This window comes from Oncorhynchus nerka, linkage group LG13, assembly GCF_034236695.1.
Source record: "Oncorhynchus nerka isolate Pitt River linkage group LG13, Oner_Uvic_2.0, whole genome shotgun sequence".
Lineage (NCBI taxonomy): Eukaryota > Metazoa > Chordata > Actinopteri > Salmoniformes > Salmonidae > Oncorhynchus > Oncorhynchus nerka.
In genome coordinates, this window is record NC_088408.1 from 5809403 (window position 1) to 5826809 (window position 17407).

General features: G+C 40.3%; 1 protein-coding gene across 4 annotated transcripts in view; it reads right to left on the bottom strand.

Annotated features, from left to right (window-relative positions):
* si:ch211-278j3.3 (E3 ubiquitin-protein ligase RNF19A) overlaps positions 1 to 17407 on the bottom strand; it is a 79366-nt gene that overhangs the window by 59071 nt on the left and 2888 nt on the right. For 3 of the 4 annotated variants that reach the window (XM_065026142.1, XM_065026139.1, XM_065026140.1), the window contains exons 2-3: positions 14648 to 14729; positions 13126 to 14295 (exon numbers count right to left, since the gene is read on the bottom strand). The exons of the other annotated variant lie outside the window; for it this stretch is intronic. The gene's annotated coding sequence lies outside the window, so the exon portion shown is untranslated. The remainder of the gene's footprint in view (positions 1 to 13125; positions 14296 to 14647; positions 14730 to 17407) is intronic. 4 annotated transcript variants of the gene reach the window in all.

Sequence of the window (17407 nt, forward strand, 5' to 3'; positions counted from 1 at the left end):
TAGGGCTCTGGTCCAAAGTAGTGCACTATATAGGGAATATGGCTCTGGTCAACAGTAGTGCTCTATATAGGGAATAGGGCTCTGGTCTAAAGTAGTGCACTATTTAGGGAATAGGGCGCTGGTCAACAGTAGTGCACTATATAGGGAATAGGGCTCTGATCAAACGTAGTGCACTATATAGGGAATAGGGCTCTGGTCAACAGTAGTGCGAATAGGGTGCCATTTGGGACTCACATAGCACGTAGCATTATGACAGAGGTCTGTGATTGGGTGAGTTTAAATCCTGGTAGCATTATGACAGAGGTTTGTATGGAATGGGGTGAGGTTATTATTATTATTATTGGCACTGGTAGCTAAAATGTATCAACACTAAATAGACACTTTAACTCTTCGTGTCACAATTCCAGACCTAACAACGCACAAACAGTCAATTTTCTGGCAAACTATCCACTCACTTTACCAACATTGCTTCGCGCAAAAACGCAAGAGAAAAACAGACTTTCTTTCTAATTTGAATCGCAAGAAGACGTTCATGGTGACTGTTTTCTCTCATTTCTTTTTTAAAATTTTACCTTTATTTTACTAGGCAAGTCAGTTAAGAACAAATTCTTATTTTCAATGACGGCCTAGGAACAGTGGGTTAACTGCCTGTTCAGGGGCAGAACGACAGATTTTGTACCTTGTCAGTACCTTGTCAGCTCGGGGATTTGAACTTGCAACCTTTCGGTTACTAGTCCAATGCTCTAACCACTAGGCTACCCTGCCGCCCCCTCATTCACTGCCATGCATTCTAATTCCAGCGTATAGACGCGTTTTAAACACTTTGTTTGATTTTGGGCTTTACTCTCTCACCACATGGTCACATTTCTGGGCCTAATCATCTCCTTACTGGAAGAGTCACTGCTTTGGCTCAACAACACAACATTAGAAATGTACACAAACACTTTGGACCTTGTTTTTCCAATTCATTAGGATTGAAATAAAAGTAGCCTAGCTGGGGGCTAGTAACTCCGGCTAGTCACAGGTACTCAATGGCTTCAGAGAAAAACACATTTTCCTAGATTTGTTTACACTTCTGTTTTGATATTTTCAACATGAAATCAAATGGTCAATGTCACGTGATCCATAACCCTGTTGTTCCACTCCACTTACTGGTAGCCTTCCCTTAGCCATCTGATCTGCCCATCCCTGAATGTCTTCCAGTATCCCAAACAGCACCCTGTTCTCTACATAGTGCAGGGTCCATAGGGAATAGGGTGATATTTGGGATGCAGGCTGCGTTTCTGTCCACAAACCCTCAGTGCATCGTTAGGGCACTGTTATCTCCAATCAGATCATCTACCCATCAAAACATCTGTCTGTCTGTCTCTGCCTGCGTCTCTCTCTCTCTCTCTCTCAAAATGGCGGAAAGCTTTTGGTTGGGAAGATGTTGTTAGTCTGCTAACATCCGGGGGTCTACGTTTGACGGTCCGGTATATTTTCCACCTTTAAATGGGAGGGAGGGGGATCCTTCCACTGAGGGCTCCAGGGAGAAACAGTAGAGAGAGAGAGGGGGATGGAGAAAGAGGTGTGGGGGGGGGGGGGGAATAGAGAGAGAGAGGATAGAGAGAGGGCGAGCGAGAGAAGGGAAAACACACATCTTCAGTTTACAGCCTAATGGCTCCTCTGTTTTCTGAGAAGAGGGAGGAAGTATCCTGTCCAATCATCCTCACAGGACACATTAGAACACATCGCCTTAAACATTTGACCTCATGTTAATACAGAAGATCCCGTTTCATCTTGAGGTTTTATTTCCTCTTTTATTTCCAGGAAATACAGTAGACTCTTTCTTGTTTTGAACCATTACATAAAGTGTTTATCTGACTTTCATAAAAACACCTCACAGGATTACAGGGAATCATGGGTAAAATAATCTGTCTTGAAACGTTATTCAATAAGTCTGTTTGACCTGAACAAACAGAGCAACAGTACAGACTAACCTAATAGGATACCACACACACACACACACACACACACACACACAACATGATTTATATGGTTGGTCCTGTTGTCTCAGATGGAGGCTGGACAAAATGCTGAACATACTGACCCAAATATTCTGCTGGGTTACTTACTGATAAATTACAACTGAGTTAATAAATCCCCAAAAAGAAACAAAGAAGTTATTGTTGGGTTATTACCGTGTAATTACCGTAGAATTTACAGTATTATTATTTATTTATTACGGTGGATAATTGTGAAGCACTTTTCTCTGTTAGAGAAAATATTGTGTTGTTTTCGAGGGTTGAGGGTCATAATGTCCTGAGGGAAACTAAATTGAAATTGAATTCCCGGAAAATCTTTTTTTAGTATAGCTAGGGGCATAACAGAGCCGGGATGAAGGGCCACGCCTATGTAATGCTAGGTAGGGGAAACACTGTATTGTCAGTCATCTTACTATTGACCTCCAATTGATAAAGGTCATTGTGAATGCTGTCTATTACAGGGCCTTCAGAAACTATTCATATCCCTTGACTTACTCCACATTTTGTTGTGTTACAGCCTGAATTCAAAATGGATTCAATTGATCCCCCCCCCTCTCACCCATCTACACACAATACCCCATAACGACAAAGTGAAAACATGTTTTTTGAAATTTTAGCAAATGTATTGAAAATGCAATACAGAAATCTCATTTAAATAAGTATTCACACTCCTGAGTCAATACATGTCCGAATCACCTTTGGCAGGGATTACAGCCGTGCGTCTTTCTGGGTAAGTCTCAAAAAGCGATTATAGCCGTGCGTCTTTCTGGGTAAGTCTCTAAAAGCGATTATAGCCGTGCGTCTTTCTGGGTAAGTCTCTAAAAGCGATTATAGCTGTGCGTCTTTCTGGGTAAGTCTCTAAGAGCGATTACAGCCGTGAGTCTTTCTGGGTAAGTCTCTAAGAGCGATTACAGCCGTGAGTCTTTCTGGGTAAGTCTCTAAAAGCGATTACAGCTGTGAGTCTTTCTGGGTCGGTCTCTTAAGAGCTTTGCACACCTGGATTATAAAATATTTGCACACTATTCTTTTCAAAATTCTTCTTCTCTGTCAAGTTGGTTGTTGATCATTACTAGTTGTATTGGATTTGCCCCAAACAGAACACTTTGATTCAGGACAAAAATGTCATTTTCTTTGCCACATTTTTTGGCAGAATTACTTTACGGCCTTTTTAACAAACATGGGGCCTGTTTTGGAATATTTGTTATTCTGTACAGGCTGCCATCTTTTCACTCTGTCATTTAGGTTAGTGTTGTGGAGTAACTACAGTGTAGTTGATCCATCCTCAGTTCTATCACAGCCATTAAACTCTGTAACTGTTTTAAAGTCACCATTGACCTCATGGTGAAATCCCGGGGCGGTTTCCTTCCTCTCCAGCAACTGAGTTATGAAGGACACCTGTATCGTTGTAGTGACTGGGTGTATTGTAACACCATCCGAGGTGTTAATGAATGACTTCACCATGCTCAAAGGGATATTCAATGTCTGTTTTTATTTTATTTTGACCCATCTACCCGTAGGTGCTCTTCTTTACAAGGCATTGGAAAACATACCTGGTCTTTGTGGTTGAATCTGTTTGAAATTCACTGCTAGACTGAGGGACCTTACAGATAATTGTATGTGTGGGGTACAGAGTTGAGGTAGTCATTCAAAAATGTAGGCTTGCCATAACAAAGGTGTTGAATACTTATTGACTCAAAACATTTAAGCTTTTCATTTTTGATTAATTTGTAAACCTTTCTAAAAACAAGATTCCACTAATGAAATTATGGGGGTAATTGTGTGTAGGCCAGTATAGCAATTAAACACTGGAATGGTAGATCGGCAGAAGATGAATGTGCAGGTAGAGATACTGTGGTGGAAAGGAGCTAAATAAATAAATAAATAACAGTATGGGGATGAGGTAGATAGATGGGCTGTTTACAGATGGGCTATGTACAGGTGCAGTGATCTGTAAACTGCTCTCGCAGCTGGTGCTTAAAGCTAGTGAGGGAGATGTGAGTCTCCAGCTTCAGTGATTTTTGCAATTCGTTCCAGTCATGGGCAGCAGAGAACTGGAAGGAAAGACGACCAAAGGAGGACTTGCCTTTGGGGGTGACCAGTGAGATATACCTGCTGGAGCGCGTGCTACGAGTGGATGCTGCTATGGTGACCAGTGAGCTGAGATAGGGCGGGGCTTTACCTAGCAGAGACATGTAGATAACCTGTAGCCAGTGGGTTTGGCGACGAGTATGAAGCGAGGGCCAACTAACGAGAGCGTAAAGGTCGCAATGGTGGGTAGTGTATGGGGCTTTTTATATATATATATACAAACTGCTGGGGAATCATCTCGCATATCGTCTGGGTGATAGGATCAATTCCCTTGAACGGAGCCCCGCCCCCCTCTGGCTCCGGTCTGATATATCCCCTGCCTCTCGTCTGCCGCATCTTTTTTGGCTTTTGCCTTTTAATTTTATTTTCCCCCAGCACGCTTTCATCCGATTTGGGTCCCTTTTCTCATTAACACGTGTCGATCAATTATATTTTAAATCGCAAGAAATCGGCACAGGTGTCGTCCTTCTTTTTGACAGTCATGTCTTTTATGATTCCTTTTTTTCCCCTCCAGTACGTTACTAAATTCCTCCATCAGCTCTGACAATTATTATTAATTTTTTTATTCGTGGAGATTTTGGACTTCATTGACGTGCCATGATCAGGGTGGCTGAGAGGACAAAATAATAAAATGGCAAAATAACGTTAAGTAATCACAATAGTAAATAATATTGTATGCTAGCTAGCTTGGTTTATTAACTAGCTAACTACAGAAGGTAACGTTAGCTAACTTTTTTGTTTTATGTCTAGTACTGGTAAATAACAGATTGTATTTCAAAATCAGCCAACCCATGAAACACCTTTACCCATGGAGTTACATTGTTATTATTTTAGGAAAAAGCAACTTTGTGGCCTCATTTGTCAAGTAGGCTAGCTACTTGCATTTCAACTCACGAAATACCTCATGTATTGGTGTAACTAATCATGTGTTACCAATCATAGTTTAAAACCATTAATCATAGATTTTCTGATCTAGATTAAAAATTGAAGTGGTGCAACACATCTCTTGTTATTTATAAACCTAGATTTACAAAACCTAGATTGGATTCTAATCCTACACGTATTTAAACCATGTTGGTTGCAACCCACCCTATCACTAAACTATTTCAATCAATAATAAAAACTGTAACATTTCAGTAATTTTAACAAACTGATCTGAAATCCAGGCACTGCCGGTCTCTATTCATATTGAGGATATCCCCTGTGCCAATAAGGAACAGATTCTCCAGAACCCTCCGCAGCGTTTAACTCCCATGGAGAGATCAACAAAGTTTGGATGACTCCCAAATGGCTCCCTATTCACTTTATCCTGCATTAGGGCCCTAGTCAAAAGTAGTGCACTATGTAGGGAACAATTTGGGAGGGAACTATTTGTCTTGGCTGTAAAACCAGAGAGTCAGCAGCATTCCCGCCAGTCGCCATTACGTAATCCGCGAGGTCTTTGGCTGGAGTGCTGTTTTCTTACCTTTGACATGGCCCCTGCTAAAGTAAATCACTCTACTCACTCACTTCCAGGTTGAACCCTTTACGGTTCCAGGTATATATATATATATATATATATATATTTTAGGGTTCCGTGTAGAACCCTATGTGGAAAGGAACCTAAAAGGGTTCTACATGGAACCGGAAAGGTTCTTCAAAGGGTACCCCCTATGGGGACAGCCGAAGAACCCTTTTAGCTTCTAGATAGATGTTTGTACTTGAAGACTGTATGTAGGGACAGCAGTAGTGCACTATGTAGGGAATAGGGTTCCGTTTGGGATACAGGGAGCTGATGAGAAGAAGTGGAAAGCCATCCCTCACCATGACACCATCATCTCCTTATGGTGCAGTAAAAAGTGAAGGATATTACAGAATACAACATGGGAACCCCAGTCCCATTCGAAATCATATCTTCCCCTAACCCTAACCTTAACCCAAAAACCTAACCTTAACCCTAACCCCGGCTCCTAACCCTGAAACGAACTCTAATTCTAACCTTAACCCCGGCTCCTAACCCTGAAACGAACCCTAATTCTAACCTTAACCCTAATTCTAACCTTAACCCCGGCTCCTAACCCTGAAACGAACCCTAATTCTAACCTTAACCCTAATTCTAACCTTAACCCCGGCTCCTAACCCTGAAACAAACCCTAGCTCCTAACCTTAACCCTAAACCCCCTTTGATCACATCTTTACTAATGCAGCAGAAATGTGCTTGACATCATTACCCAGATCCATTGGATGTAGTGATCACAATATAGTAGCCATATCTAGGAAAACCAAAGTTCCAAAGGTTGGGCCTAATATAGTGTATTAGAGGTCATATAAGAGATATTTTGTATTGATTCCTATGTTGTTGACGTAAAGAATATGTGTTGGTCCGTGGTGTGTAATGAGGAGCAAACACTGCACTTGACACATTTATGAAATTGATTATTCCAGTTACTAATAAGCATGAACCCATTAAGACAAAAATACAAAACAGTTAAATCCCCATAGATTGATGAGGAATTAAAAAATTGTATGGTTCAGAGGGATGAGGCAAAAGGAATGGCAAATAAGTCTGGCTGCACAAACGATTGGCAAACATCCTGCAAATTGAGAAATCATGTGACTAAACTGAATAAAAAGAAGAAAAAAAACTACACTATGACACAAAGATAAATGACAAAGAAAGCTTTGGAGCACCTTAAACTACATTTTGGGCAAAAATGCAATCTCAGCTCCATCATTCATTGAATCAGATGGCTCATTCATCACAGAACTAACTGATATTGCCAACTACTTTAATGTTTTTTTCATTGGCAAGATTAGCACACTTAGGCATGACATCTCAACAACAAACACATCCAAGTATATCTGACCAGATTATGAAAGACAAGCATTGTATGAAGCCATGAAGTGCTTTGAAAGTCTGGTCATGGCTCACATCAACACCATCATGCCGGAAACCCTCCCTAATCCTTAACACTGGGGCCCCTCAGGGGTGCGTGCTTACTCCCCTCCTGTACTCCCTGCTCACCCACGACTGCGTGGCCAAGCATGACTCCAACACCATCATTAAGTTTGCTGATGACACAACAGTGGTAGGCCTGATCACCGACAACGATGAGACAGCCAATAAGGGAGGTCAGAGACCTGCCAGTGTGGTGCCAGGACAACAATCTCTCCCTCAATATAAGCAATACAAAGGAACTGATCGTGGACTACAGGAAAAGGAGGGCCCAACAGTCCCCCATTAACATCAACGGGGCAGTAGTGGAGCAGGTCGAGAGTTTCAAGTTCCTTGGTGTCCACATCACCAACAAACTATCATGGTCCAAACACACCAAGACAGTTGTGAAGAGGGCACAACAACACCTTTTCCCCCTAAGGAGACTGAAAACCTTTGGCATCGGTCCCCAGAAAGTTATACAGCTGTATCATCGAGGGCATCTGGTTGCATAGACTGTTCTCTCTTCTACCGCACGGAAAGCGGTACCGGAACGCCAAGTCCAGGACCAAAAGGCTCCTTATAACAGCTTCTACCCCCAAGCCATGTTGAACAATTAATCAAAATGGCCACCCAGACTATTTACATTGACAACCCCCCCCCCCCATTGTTTTAACACTGCTGCTACTCGCTGTTTATTATCTATGCATAGTCACTTTACAAATGACCTTGACTGACCTGTACCCCCGCACATTGACTCTGTATATAGCCTCGTTATTGTTATGTCATTTTCTTCTATTACTTTTTGATTTTATTTTGATGTATTTTTTTTCACTTTTAGTTTATTTACTAAATATTTTCTTAACTCTATTTATTGAACTGCATTGTTGGTCAAGGGCTTGTAAAGTAAGCATTTCACGGTAAAGGTTGTATTCGGCGCATGTAACAAATACAATTTTATCTGATGTGTAATTTTGAATTCTGTAGAATGAGTGTGGAAGAGGTGAAAATGTTTTTGTTGTCTTATCAACATAAAAAAAAGCCACTGGGGACTAACCACTTGTATGGAAAATGACTGAGGATAATAGCAGACGATATTTACCCCTCCTTACATGCGATTTTTCAATATAAGCCTACTAGAAAGTGCAAAGGAAAAAGTCATTCCGCAACCTAAGAATAGTAAAACCACCCTTTACTGGCTCAAATAGCCGACCAATCAGACTGTTACCAACCCTTAGTAAAGTTTTGGAAAAAATGGCAGTTGACCAGAAACAATACTATTTTACAGTAAACAAATTAACAGACTTTCAGCACGCTGATAGGGAAGGACATTCAACAAGCACAGCACTTACACAAATGATGATGATTGGCTGAGAGAAATTGATGACAAAAAAAAAGATTGTTTTGTTAGACTTCAGTGTGGCTTTTGACATTATAGATCATAGTCTGCTGCTGGAAAAAGGTATGTGTTATGGCTTTACACTAGAGGTCGACCGATTATGATTTTTCAACGCCGATACCGATTATTGGAGGACCAAAAAAAAAGCTGATACCGATTAATTGGCCGGTTTATAATATATATATATTTGTAATAATGACAATTACAACAATACTGAATTAACACTTATTTTAACTTAATATAATACATAAATAAAAATCTATTTAGTCTCAAATAAATAATGAAACATGTTCAATTTGGTTTTTAAAAAATGCAAAAACACAGTGTTGAATAAAGTAAAAGTGCAATATGTGCCATGTAAAAAAGCTAACGTTTCAGTTCATTGCTCAGAACATGAGAACATATGAAAGGTGGTGGTTCCTTTTAACATGAGACTTCAATATTCCCAGTTAAGAAGTTTTAACTTGTAGTTATTATAGGAATTATAGGACTATTTATCTCTATACCATTTGTATTTCATATACCTTTGACTAATGGATGTTCTTATAGGCACTATAGTATTGCCAGCCTAATTCCAGGAGTTTATAGGCTTGGAGTCATAAACAGCGCTGTGCTACAAGCATTGCAAAGAGCTGCTGGCAAATGCAGGAAAGTGCTATTTGAATGCTTACGAGCCTGCTGCTGCCTACCACCGCGCAGTCAGACTGCTCTATATAATAAACACGCAAAAATAAGAGCCGTAGGTCATTAATATGGTCGAATCCAGAAACTATCATTTCAAAAACAAAATGGTTATTTTTCAGTGAAATACGGAACCGTTCCGTATTTTATCGAATGGGTGGCATCCATAAGTCTAAATATTGCTGTTACATTGCACAACCTTCAAGGTTGTGTCATAATTATGTAAAATTCTGGCAAATTAATTACGTTTTTTGTTAGGAAGAAATGGTCTTCACACAGCTCGTAACGAGCCAGGTGGCCCAAACTGCTGCATATACACTGACTCTGCTTGCACTGAACGCAAGAGAAGTGACATAATTTCCCTAGCTAATATTGCCTGCAAACATGAATTTATTTTAACTAAATATGCAGGTTTAAAAAAATATACTTGTGTATTGATTTTAAGAAAGGCATTGATGTTTATGGTTAGGTACATTGGAGCAACGACAGTGCTTTCTTTGCGAATGAGCTTTTTAAATCATCACCCGTTTGGCAAAGTAGGCTGTGATTCGATGATAAATTAACAGGCACCGCATTGATTATTTGCAACGCAGGACAAGCTAGATAAACTAGTAATATCATCAACCATGTGTAGTTAACTAGTGATTATGTTAAGATTTATTGTTTTTTAAAAGATAAGTTTAATGCTAGCTAGCAACTTACCTTGGCTCCTTGCTGCACTCACATAACAGGTGGTCAGCCTGCCACGCAGTCTCCTCGTGGAGTGCAATGTAATCGGCGCTCAAAAATGCAGATTACCGATTGTTAGGAAAACTTGAAAATCGGCCCTAAGTAATCGGCCATGCCGATTAAGTCGGTCGACCTCTACTTTACACCCCCTGCTATATTGTGGATAAAGAGTTAACTGTCTAACAGAACACAGAGGGTGTTCCTTAATGGAAAAATCTCCAACATAATCCAGGTAGAATCAGGAATTCCCCAGGGCAGCTGTCTAGGCCCATTACTTTTTAAATCTTTACTAATGACAAGCCACTGGCTTTGAGTAAAAACCAGTGTGTTTATGCATGCGGATGACTCAACACTATACATATCAGCTACTACAGTGACTGAAATGACTGCAACACTTAACAAAGAGTTGCAGTTAGTTTCAGAGTGGGTGGCAAGGAATAATTTAGTCCTAAATATTTCTAAAACTAAAAGCATTGTATTTAGGACAGATCATTCACTAAACGCTAAACCGCAACCAAATCTTGTAATAAAACATTTGGGAATTGAGCAAGTTGGGGTGACTAAACTGCTTGGAGTAACCCTGGATTGTAAACCGTCTTGGTCAAAACATATGATACATATGCCACAACAGTATCTAAGATGGGGAGAAGTCTGTCTATAATAAAGCACTGCTCTACCATAACAACACTATCAACAAGGCAGGTTCTACAGGCCCTAGTTTTTTCCCACCTGGACTACTGTTCAGTCGTGTGGTCATGTGCCACAAAAAAAGCCTTTAGGAAAATTGCAATTGGCTCCAAACAGGGCAGCATGGCTGGCTCTTGGATGTACACAGAGAGCTAATATTAATAATATGCACGTCAATCTCTCCTGGCTCAAAGTGGGAGAGATTGACTTCATCACTACTTGTATTTACGAGAAGTATTGACATGTTGAATACACCAAGCTGTCTGTTTGAACTACTGGAGCACAGCTCAGACACCCATGCATAACCCACAAGACATGCCCCCAGAGGTATCTTCACAGTCCCCAAGTCCAGAAAATAACTATGGGAGGTGAACAGTACTACATAGAGCCATGACTACATGGAACTCTATTCCACATCAAGTAACTGATGCAAGCAGTCAAATTTGTTTTAAAAAAAACAGGTAAAATTACACCACATGTACCAGCGGGAACTGTGAAGCAACACAAACATAGGCACTAGACACACACTTAGATTTTGTACTGTCAATACGTGGTGGTGCTGGAGTAGGGGCCTGAGGGCACACAGTAATGTTGTAAAATCTGTTAAATGTATTGCAATGTTTTTAAAATGGTATAAAACTGCCTTAATTTTGCTGGATCCCAGGAAGCAGCAGCTAATGGGGTTCCATAATAAATACAAATACACACACACTCACACTCACACACACACACTCACACTCACACACACACTCACACACACACACACACACACACACGACTCCAGTCGCCCCGACGGGTTAAATAGAAATGAGCTATTTAAAAAAAAAAAAACAATGCTGTTGCTGAGGACAAGCCATTTACAAACTCTAATAAGCATAAGTCGTTGGCTGTCTTGTCGCTCTATAAGCCATGGGCAGGGCCATTTAAGTCTCTCTTGTCAAAATGTTTAAAAAAAAATCACATTATTTTTTTAAATTTCAAATGACACTTAAAAGTTAGATGCGTCCTGCCTCTATACATGCCTACTGTATAAAATGGGAGGTTGTTTTGTTTATAATGCCAACATGAACACACCTTGAACGTGGCTGCGTGTGATGATACAACAGCGTGACATTTGACCTCCAGCTGAAAAGGTGCCCAGTGATATCACCCCAGAGAAGATCTTACAGTACACTGCAGTTATGTAATAAAGCAAACCACGTGGCACAGTGCAGACAGAAATATGATACAGTAGACTGTTAGTCTATCTACATTATTAACCAGACAGAGCTACAGTGATAATATTAAACATACAGGGTTTGCCATTACAAACTCACTAACTGATTAACATAACAGAACATGTATTAAACTAAATCAATAACTAGAATCAATTTTTGATCATCAATATTGTTATTCTGACTGAGTGAATCATTCCAATCTCCATTTACATGTTTTTTTTTTATGTGGCTATAGTAGACCTATACCGGTTGTGCACTAGCTTCCATGATGGTCTACAGTAAAGTGACAGAATGACAGATGGCTTATTACGTAACAAGACCAACAGTCCAGAATCTGTTTGCTCCTTTTTTTAAAAACGGCACGACAAAAACTTCGGCTAAGGCATAGCCTGTTGTTAAAATGATTCCAACTCTGATATTTTATCAAAGCTTTAGAGATAGGTAGATAGATAGATACAAATATGTTTGCCCCTTTAACTGTTGAGGTTGGTAAAATAGCATAGGCTGTTTTTCATGCTATTCTCAACGCTTAGGGATAGGGAGTTATAGACTATAGATGGATAAAATAGTTTGCTCTCCCGGAGCAAGCAACAGCTCAGGTAGGTAGGCTACAAGCAACAGCTTAGGTAGGTAGGCTACAAAGTAAGACTGTTGTGACACTTGTTAACCGAATAGGCTACTGAAAGCTGTTGCTATGCAATCACTGGCTAACCCGGAGGTCAGTTTTCAACACAACGTAGGCATCTGCCCTGGGGAGCAGACCATGACACCCTAGCTATTAAATAGTGCATATAATTATCCATCCACGGGACAGTGCACATCAGCAATGCGGGTTTTGATGACATGTCCACAGGATCGCCTGCGAGCCGCGACACACGTCCCATGCCCCCGCGCAAACCACGGCTCCCCTTTCTCCAAAGCAGACATTAATCACTGATTCCCAGTCTAATCAAATGTCGTGGTCCATTTTTTTGATAGGCTACAATCATTCGTAGCCTAGAAATGATCGTATATTATTTAATGTCAGATTATATGCCAATTATGTTGTTTTTTTTTGTCATATTTTGGGGGAGAAACGTGAACTTAATTAGAACCCCTTTGAGGCGCATCGAATGATAGGCCTACAATATTGCACCATTCAAAGGATCGTTTTATGAACTCCGTATCATCACACCACCTATTCATTATTAATAAGGGGTCTGACCAGCGCACCATCACTGCAGGGAGTGGCAAGGTTACTACGTATTCCACCTAATTCATAATAAACAAAAGAAATACGTTACATTCATCCCGTTCTACATCATAGCGGTTTCTGATTCGAAACGAGTGACATTGACATTACGCACATCACTATTATATTTTATATTGATTATAGCGGCACCTTACCTCTCTCCAGCATGTTGTATTTGAAGTCCAGAATTAAAAACTAGCTCCTCCCATCGAACAGCACCACCCCTCACACTGTTCTACAACATATCTGGTCATCAAAGCTTAGCTACAATACGTCGCAAGATCCCACCGTTCGAGAAATGGTTTTAGCGAATGACGTTGCGGAGGAGATCCCCGTTGTAAGAGCGCGCTTCCCGGTTATTCCAGTAGCAGCAGGCGTGTTGGGGAGGGAGGGGTGCAACGATCCGCCTGCCTGCAGGAGGCACACTGCAGTGACATTGACCAATGGGATAACGCAGAAAAGAGTCCCTCTCCGATTCGTAAATATCTCAGCCTCATCAAATATTACAGCGCCAGTCTCATTCATTCAGTTTCAAATGGGTTAAAATGTTGAGATGAAATAATCCACAATTTCAGAAATGTAGGCTAACATTCTGCAATCAAATGTTGTTTAACTAGGGAAGTCAGGTAAGTTATTATTATTAATGTAAGTTTAAGGCTTGTGCAACATGGGTGATCGTGATGCATTTCCCAGCACAGACATTTTAAAGGTAACCTTCACAGCTAGGCACTATTTGGAGTGTTTTCCCAGTCTCCCTAAATAATTATGAGTGATGAGAGGTATTTGGGATTTTTTTTTTTTTTTTTTTTGTGCTGGGTGTGTTCAAACCATGACGTCAATGGTTGGTCTCTCTGTAATCATTTTTTTTTTTTTTTTCAGTAGTAAGATTGTAGCAAGTTACTTCTGAATAGATTTCTTAAATATCACAATGAATTCATCCAGAATTTGGAAGTCAACACTATTGGTTTCTGTTGCTACTCAAATCAACAATACAGTTGTGAGTATACTAGGTATTCTACATTATACTACAACAATATATATGTTTTGTTGGCTGAATGTTCCAGGCAGGGTCCGGAATGTTCTTCAGCTGGTGTGCATCGTCTTGTGTTGGTTGGGCCAATGGCAGCTGGTCTGGTAGAACTTCATGAGCTGTATGACCTTGGACTCAGACTGAACACTTTGTCTCTTGCCAGCCTCATGAAGTCCTTTTTCCTCATCCAAGTCAGATGATGTTGAGCTTGTTCCCGGCTGATATAGTTTTCATCCAATGGGCCTCCGGGATCTGTACTACTAAAACTGGTGTCAAGGTCAGCAGCAGGATTAGTCTGTATAGGACACACACTAGTCAGTGATTAGCCAACATTTGACTACTTCGTCCCAATCAATAATAAACACTCAAACAAAAAGGTACTATATCCACCCAGTCCCTTCACATCAATTGATCATGCATACTAACCTTCACAAACACCCCACCCCCTCACACACACACACACACACAATACCAGAACAGACACCAGTCAATCACCCATACCAACCCATCCATACTAAAGGACAGACATCTACTGAGAGGGTCCAACTCAAGTTTATAAAAATAACCCCCCCCCCCCCTCCCAAACGTAAAAAAAAGTAAATAGTAAAATACTGTAAGTTTATAGAGTTATAAAGTAGCGTTCATACCTCAACTAATGGCTGTCTCTAGTCAGTGGGCAACTGGCAAACCAGAGCGGAGCCTAGTTGCTAGGCAACTCGCAGACTGAGGCTGCATGGAGCAGTGGGAAAGAGAGGAGCGGCTTAGCAACCAAAACATATTTTCACAGTCTTTCGCTCCTGTTCTACTAATTTTCATTTCAACTTTCTTTCGTTGTCCAGAAACCAAAAGGCACCATCCTAGTCATATTAAAAACAACTCATCCTAGTTGTTGTATATTTACATTTTCCGTCTTTTCGAACAGGGTTTTTCCAGCAAATTGCATTTTGGCAAATGTTAAATGATCTATTCCATTCTCTGCTTCATTACAGTAGATGCGAAATTGTGTCTAGGATGGAAGAAATTATACACTGAGTGGACAAAACATTAAGAACACCTGCTCTTTCCATGACATAGATTGACCAGGTGAATCCAGGCGAAAGCTATGATCCCTTATTGTTTTCACTTGTTAAATACACTTCAATTAGTATAGATGAAATGGAGGAGACGGGTTAAAGAAGGATTTTTAAGCCTTGAGACATGGATTGTGTTTGTGTGCCATTCAGAGGGTGAACGGGCAAGACAAGATTTAAGTGCCTTTGAATGGGGTATGATAGTAGGTGCCAGGCACACCTGGCCGGTTTGATTTATTTTTTTCAGTTAAGAACAAATTCTTATTTTCAATGACGGCCTGGGAACAGTGGGTTAACTGCCTGTTCAGGGGCAGAACGACAGATTTGTACCTTGTCAGCTCGGGGGTTTTGAACTCGCAACCTTCTGGTTACTAGTCCAACACTCCATGTGTAACTCATGTGTAACTCTGTGTTGTCTGTTCACACTGCTATGCTTTATCTTGGCCAGGTCGCAGTTGCAAATGAGAACTTGTTCTCAACTAGCCTACCTGGTTAAATAAAGGTGAAATAAAATTAAAAATTAAAAATAAAACTCTAACCACTAGGCTACCCTGCCGCCCCAGGGTATGTCAAGAACAGCAACGCTACTGGGTTTTTTCACACTCAACAGTTTCCTGTGTGTATCAAGAATGGTCCACCACCCAACTTGACAAAACTGTGGGAAGCATTGGAGTCTATATGGGCAAGCATCCCTGTGGAACGCTTAACATCTTGTAGAGCCCATGCCCCGACGAATTGAGACGTTCTTAACGTTTTGTACACTCTGTGTATAGTAAAAACTTAAAGAGTGAATGTAAACCAGGGGGGGGGGAATGACCTCCCCTCCCCTGTGCGCAATCATTAAAAAAAAAAACACCTAAAGCAAAAAAAAAAACTTTGACAACCCTCCCCTACCCCCGAACATTCCTAACCATCCCTAATAAATCAGTCTCTCCAAATGTAGACTTTAAGCATAAACAACCAACTAAGGCTCCATAATATAGAGACAAATACAGTAGGAGTGGTAGCCGATTTATAAAACACACCAACTGTGACAACAAGACACAAACGATGTTTATGCCTAGCTCCAATATATTTATTTGCTCATCATGGAGTCACAAGTTGATGCCACTGCATATGTTGACGAGGTCGGACTCTGTATATATAAACACATACGCCAGTCACGTTCAGTGATGCCAACTTAGACATTTTGTTGGTATATTTACCAACTTTTCAGACTACCCTGGCAACTTTTCTTTCAAACATCACCTAGCAATAAATGTAGCTACTTTCAAAAATGTGTTTAGAACTTTTAAAAAGTGACTCAAACGCTAAAATGCACACATTTCCCCTCTAAATTACACAAAAACGATTTTCTCTGTCACACATCTCAGTCACAACACGGCTGCAATAGTGCGTTGTGAGAAGTGAGCAGCAGGCCAGCAGCAATTTCAGCAAATTGCAAATCATTGTTGGCTGACGAGCCAAACCCAACGAATATAGTTGGTCACGAATGTTTGATATTGAACAGAACATACAACATCAATCAACATGTCTCAATCAAAGGTGTACAGCCAGAAGTACAGAAAGGAGTGAGAGTCTGTACCCGAACAAATGTCAAATCATATTTATTTTTTGCCGAGATGTACAGTTCAATTTGAGTAACGTTATTGTGTATTCTACGTAATGACGCTGTTTTACGTTATCACGCAATGACATCACAACGTCATTAAGCAACAAATCAACCTGCCTCTTAGCAACTTGTCCTGAAAATAAATTGGCAACACTGGATCGGACTCAGTAAATATAAACACATTAGTTAATTTTTTGCAGTAGTTAGTTATTTACTGTAGCTTGCTAACGGTCCGGTAGGGTGAAGCTAACGTTACAAAATCACCGACAGATAGCAGTTCGTTAATTATATTTATTTGCTTTAGAATGACGTTTTATGAACGCTAACTAGATCGATTTTGGTTTAGATTAATAAAATGTCGTTTTAGTTAGCTTGAGTTCTAAATATCTAATGAAATGCTACCCCACCAGTCTGTGTATGCCTGTTGTTTGCCCAACCACACCGTGACTAAACTTTACAGTTGTTGTCGACACAATAATACAAAATAAATAGTTATTCATAAACTGATGTTCTATGAACAACTGACTGGTCCAGTGAGTAATGTTAGCTACCTGTTAATTCCCAAAAACCTAGTCGGTATCAACGTGTGGTTAATTTAGGTTTCCCCATTAACTCACAGCAAAAAAAACTATACCCTTTTCAAACGCAAAACGTTATTGTTGTCTGCTTGTTTTAGCCAATTATACAACTACAACATGTCTACAGATTACTTGTCAACATTGCCT